Below are 6000 nucleotides of genomic sequence, written 5' to 3'. Positions count from 1 at the left end.
TCTGGACTACTAGACTAACTAGTCCACCCTATTATCCAACCACTTCAGCTGACCTACACAGTACAGGAGTACCAGAGTCCAGTGTCTAAAAGATGTAAGCTGCATAGCTATTTAAGGTTAAAGATGTAAACTGCATAGCTATTTCAGGTTAAAAATGTAAACTGCATAGCTATTCCAGGTTAAAGATGTAAACTGCATAGCTATTTCAGGTTAAAGATTTAAACTGCATAGCTATTTCAGGTTAAAGATGTAAACTGCATAGCTATTCCAGGTTGGAGATGTAAACTGCATAGCTATTTCAGGTTAAAGATGTAAACTGCATAGCTATTCCAGGTTAAAGATGTAAGCTGCATAGCTATTCCAGGTTCAGAGGACGGATGTACAATTACCACCACCTTCCCCAGCTTCATGTTTTCCTGCACCCTTCAACCAGACTACACCCCCTCTCCATTTCATCCATCTCTCCATTTCATTCCGCACCGTCTCTCTCTCTCCCCTCCTCCACTCCAGAGCTGTGAACATCCTTCATCTCTCTCTCTCTCCAACCCCCCCCCCTCTCCCCTCTCTCCCTCCAGAGCTGTGAACAGGACGTCTGATGGAGACGTATTCCTGGAGAGGCTCGTCTCAAAACGCTTTTACCCACAGAACAGAGGGGTTGGACCATATACAGCATGTCATTCCATCCCTACACACAAGACGCTAGAAGTTGTCTGAGTAAACAGAATACATCTCTCTCCCTTTCTCCCTCTCTCCATCTTTCTCTCCCCCTCTCTCTCAAGACGGAGCTGTGGTTGTCTGTTCCTGCACTTTCATTCAGCACCCTCTCTCTTTGTCTGTCTCTCTCTCTCTCTCTCCTCTCTCCCTTTGTCTCCGTCTCTCTCTCTCCCCTCCGGCTCTGCCTTCTTAAATATGTATGCCCTACATTTCCCCCGCTGCCAAATTCAAACTGATGTCCCCCTTGTGTTGTCTCAGTCTCCACACTTCTCCCCTCCTCCTCTCCTGCTCTCTCACTCCCTCTCTCCTCCTCTGCCTCCTGCTCTCACTCCTCCTCTCCTGCTCTCACTCACTCTCTCCTCCTCTGCCTCCTGCTCTCACTCACTCTCCCCTCCACCTCTCCTGCTCTCTCGCTCCCCCTCTCCTCCTGCTCCCTCACTTACTCTCTCCTCCTCTCTATCACTCTCTCTCTTCCTCCTCTACTGCTCACTCTCTCCTCCTCCTCCTCTCCTCACTCTCTCCTCCTCCTCTTCTGCTCTCACTCACTCCTCCTCCACCTCTCCCTCTCACTCACTCCTCCACCTCTCTTGCTCTCTCCTCCTGCTTCCTCTCTCTCTCTCCTCCTCTGCCTCCTGCTCCCTCTCCCTCCTGCTCCCTCTCTCCTCCTCTCCCTCCTGCTCCCTCTCTCCTCCTCTCTCTCCTCCTCTCCCTCCTGCTCTCTCTCCCTCTCCTCCGCCTCCTGACACCAGTTCTGTGTTGAGCCTGACCCACTTTCCCTGTCTGCATGCAGCTCTGGGAGATGCTGGGTAGCTCTCTCACACACACACACACACACACACGCACACACGCACGCCACACACACACACGCAGACTAAGGGACGGAGAGACTGACAGATGAGTGGAAAGATGGATGGAAGGAGCGGTGTTTAGACAGACTGGGAGACAGAGACAGAGTGACGGACAGACTGATGGACAGAGAGACTGAGAGACAGAGTGACAGACTGAGAGACAGAGACAGACTGATGGACAGAGAGACCGAGAGACAGACACAGATGGACGAACAGAGGGATAAACAGACAGACTAGGCAGTTCCCTTGAGAGCAAGTTAAATGGTTTCACATCGGTGAACAGGTGGTACCCCTGATAATGCGCCGCTGAACTGCTGTCATCCGAGGACCTGGACAAACAGCACAACAGCCGGCGCTCCAGCGCAGTCCGCCTCATAGCCGCATACAAGGGCTCCAGGGCCAGCCCTACTGTTTGTGTGTGTTTGTTTGTGTTGATAGAGAAGGGAACAGAACATTTTAATTCTGTTGACCCCTGCCAGCGAGCGGCAGAGCGCGTGGTGTCGGTGCCGTGCCACCTCCGCCCATCATGATGGTCTTGCGTAACAATATTAAATTGTGCAATCAGGACTTGGAGAAGAACAGGTTCTTCTAACCCCTCCAGGTGATCTGCAAGGACATCTATGGACTCGGGGACGGGAGACGAACCAGTCCTGATGGGCTGTGGCGAGGGGTTTGCCCTGGAGTGGACGGGACGGGACAGTGGGTCCTTGGAAAGGAGAGGACAGAACAGGAGAGGACCGGACAGGCCCCTGTGCTGTGAGCTGTAGACTAGAAGAGGAATAGGAGACGAGAGGACAGGACAGGGTCGTTGGAGAGGAGCAATCTCACGATACCAGCCAATCGGCGATCTCCGCCTTCCGAATGTCCGGAGATTTTTGTGTTGAAATAGCTGCTAGAATGCTGGCAAGAACAAGGCTATGCCTCCTGCATTGATTGGTTCAAACCTGAACAAACTTACGCCCCAAAGGATTGATTTGAGAATGCAGTTTTTATTTTTTTTTTACTCTCAAATTGTTCCCACCCACTTTAAGCGATGAAATCTGAATCAAAGTCCTAAATCAAAGCGAAGCGTGAAGAGACTGATGACTGGTGAGACAGGGGGCCTCAATGACAATCACACCTGTCCCATATAATTATGTCCGTGGGTGGGTATAAAAAGACATGCAATTCCAATGCGTAATGACACACAATGCCTGTTTTATATGTGCTGCTACAGTTGGATGATGTGGAGGGAGGAATTCAGAGAGAGCGAGTCTTCAGGGACCGGCGAGACCTATTGACCAGGCGAGACCTACTGACCAATGACCACGAGTGGCTCATGAGCCGCTTCCACTTCTTTGCTGCCACGTTTGCCGTCATGTTAGATTTGGGCTGTATCGATTTCTGTGAATTCGAGGTATTAGAGCAATCCTTCCTAATTGTTTCCAATTTGCTCTTGCACTCATGCACAGGCATTTCACTGACCATTTATGGGCGTTAAGAGGGTGGGACAAAACACGCGCTCACGTGCGCCAAGTTTAGAGTTGATTGAGATTCATAATGGGGAACCGGCGTAGGATGTGCGTGCGCACTTCGTTATAAATCTTTAAATCGTTGTGCGTACCTTTTGGAACTTGAGGATGCAAATCCTGAGCAAGGTTTTATAAATTAGGCCCCAGGAGAGGGGAGGAGAGGAGGAGAGAGGGGAGGAGAAGAAAGGGGAGGGGAGAAGAGAGGGGAGAGGAGGAGAAGAGATGGGAGGAGAGGGGAGAGGGGAGGAGAGGGGGGGAGACGAGAGGGGAGGAGAGAGGGGAGGAAAGGGGAGAGGGGGGAGAGGAGAGGGGAAGAGAGGGGAGGAAAGGGGAGAGGGGAGGAGAGGAGAGGGGAGGAGAGGAGAGGGGAGGAAAGAGGAGAAGAGAGGGGAGGACAGTGTGTCGGGGAGGAGAGGAGAGGGGAGGAAAGAGGAGAAGAGAGGGGAGGACAGTGTGTCCTAAAGCGCTGTAGCTTAGTGTTGGGTTATGTAGGCTATGCCGTCTGTCCTCTGGTGTTCTGTATCTGACTGGGTCAAAACAAGAGGGCTGTTGACAGGGTCAACACAAACACATGCTATATGCGCACGCGCACACGCACACACACACACACACACTCTCTCAAACACACTCTCTCTCAAACACACTCTCAAACACACTCTCTCACACACATGCTCGCTCACACACACACACACGCACAAACACACACATACAGGGACAAAGGCATGTAGGCTATATGAGTAATACGTGTAGTAGTAACAACTGCGGATTCTAAACTTCACCCTGCTGCCCTATGTCCTCCTGACCTGTGAAAAAGAAGCCGGCGTTACATAACCAAGATGGTGGCCAGCGGACTGGCACGTGTCTGCAGGGCCGGATCACGCTCTGCTGCTCCTCACAGCTGTGGGGCTGATCTGACTGCATTCTCTCTCCCCAGCCTCTCCCCCTTGGCTGCTGCTGCCAGATAAACTAAATCTCATTCTGTCAGTTGGTCCCCAGTGAGCGTTCCCTTGTAGTTTTGTACATAGTACCTGTATCATATGACAAATAAACACCCTTGAATGACAGCTCTCTTATACAACGTCTTCTTCTCTCTTCAGCAGGACTCTGTGTGTTAACTAAGATGTTAGCCTCCGGGGCTGTGGTGTTCTCATTCCTGCTCCTTCCTGGTCCTACCTGTGTGCGCTGCAGACGTGTGTGTTGTAATTCACACGGTATTAAGCGCTCACCTCGACTTCAGGAAGTCCCTCAGGCAAACTAAACTAGACTTCGCCTGCACCAGAGGTTAACCAACCCAGGAGCACTGTTGGCTACAATACAGACCTATATATCTGGGCTGCTGCCCTATAGGAACTACAAAGCAATGGAGAACTACAAATAAAACACCCATCACACAAACTTGTATGTCCATCATCTTGAGGGGCCTGCTAGGGAGGCGTTTGTGTTCCTATGATGGTGCAGACTAGTTTGAGTCACCAAATCAGCCAATCATCATCAAGCTGCAAGCTGAAATGAAACGAATGCACATAGCTTTGTAAATATTAACAATATTTATTTACAAAAAAATAAACATATTACACCAAAAAATAACACTTCCTGCAGAAAATGTGTGAATGCTGAACTGAAAAGAAATGGCAAAAGCATTGCTGAAAATGCATAGCCTAAATGGGGACTAACCCATTTAGTCCACAACACACACTGTAGCTAATGTTAGCCTACAATGTATGCCCTACATAGTTACTAACATCAGAAGACAGACTAAACTGTGGTTACATTACTTATGTAGCTAGCTACAGCAACAGAAAATATTTTCATTTTATAATCTCTCACTCCCAGTCCGAAAATGTCTGCTAGCCACGATGCTAATGTATTCTATGTTAAACCCCATTGACTTATGCTAAATATGTTAGCGATCTAAAAGCCGCCAATTTTGGGCTTTTTGGGTCTTTCAGGAGGGGTGGGGTCCTGTTGGGGAAGGGGCTTCCCCTTGGGGAGGGGGGCGCCCCTCCAAGGCAATGGTATGGAAAACACTGTCAAGGACCGACTTTTCCAGTAGAGGTAAGATTACGGTTAGTTTGGAGCCTGACCTTGCGGTGCGTGTTTTTGCACTCAGTTCAAATAACTTAAACTCTGACCTCATACAGGCGCTGACCTATCGGCGCCAACCAATAGATTTGCAGTGGGCGTGTCAATGTCCTGGTTGTGAACTCATTCTGTGTGTGTATGAAGTTAGATAACGCGCCTGACCTAGCCCCTCAACCACTCATGTGAACATCCCTTTAGGCGTCGTCAGGAAACCGGTCAAACAGACCGACGCTTCCGTATAGAACACTGATACGCAAATGATAACACACGGCGGATGTTATCATATTTCTTGGAGGAACAGCGATGATATCCAATAGTGAACATGGGTTTGGAACCGTAAGTGAAATGTAAAGTGTCTGTTACGTTTTCTTTCAGCAATGTTTCCCACCCCTGGATACGACCTAGCAACCCATACAATAGCCATAGCAAACCAAACTACAGTAATACCATACTGATATTGCTAGCCAGCCCTGAACGAAGTGTAGGCTACTGCATATTTGTTGTGCAACATATCAATTGTCCAGTTGTATAAACTAATTGCCAACACACTGTTTTGATAGCCAGACACCTCATTGTCCCTAAATCAATAACTTTTTGTTTCCAAGTCAAATATGCGTGTTAGCTATATCACTGTCAGCCGTAGCCTCAGTACTTTCATTACCAGTTGAATTGCAAGGAGACGATGTGCCATGATAAGGGAAGGGGTTATGAAGTGAAGGGGTATTGAAGTGAAGGGGTTATAAAATGAAGGGGTTATGAAGTGAAGGGGTTATAAAATGAAGGGGTTATGAAGTGAAGGGGTTATAAAATGAAGGGGTTATGAAGTGAAGGGGTTATGAAGTGAA

General features: G+C 48.9%; 1 protein-coding gene across 1 annotated transcript in view; it reads right to left on the bottom strand.

Moving 5' to 3' along the window:
• The window catches only part of sik2b (salt-inducible kinase 2b), a 64688-nt gene that overhangs the window by 38650 nt on the left and 20038 nt on the right, over window positions 1–6000 (bottom strand). The gene's annotated exons all lie outside the window — the stretch shown is intronic.

Source organism: Borostomias antarcticus (assembly GCF_949987555.1).
Source record: "Borostomias antarcticus genome assembly, chromosome: 1".
NCBI classification, from domain to species: Eukaryota; Metazoa; Chordata; class Actinopteri; order Stomiiformes; family Stomiidae; genus Borostomias; species Borostomias antarcticus.
The sequence above is the reverse complement of the archived record's forward strand: the minus strand, read 5'-3'. Positions and strand labels throughout refer to the sequence as shown.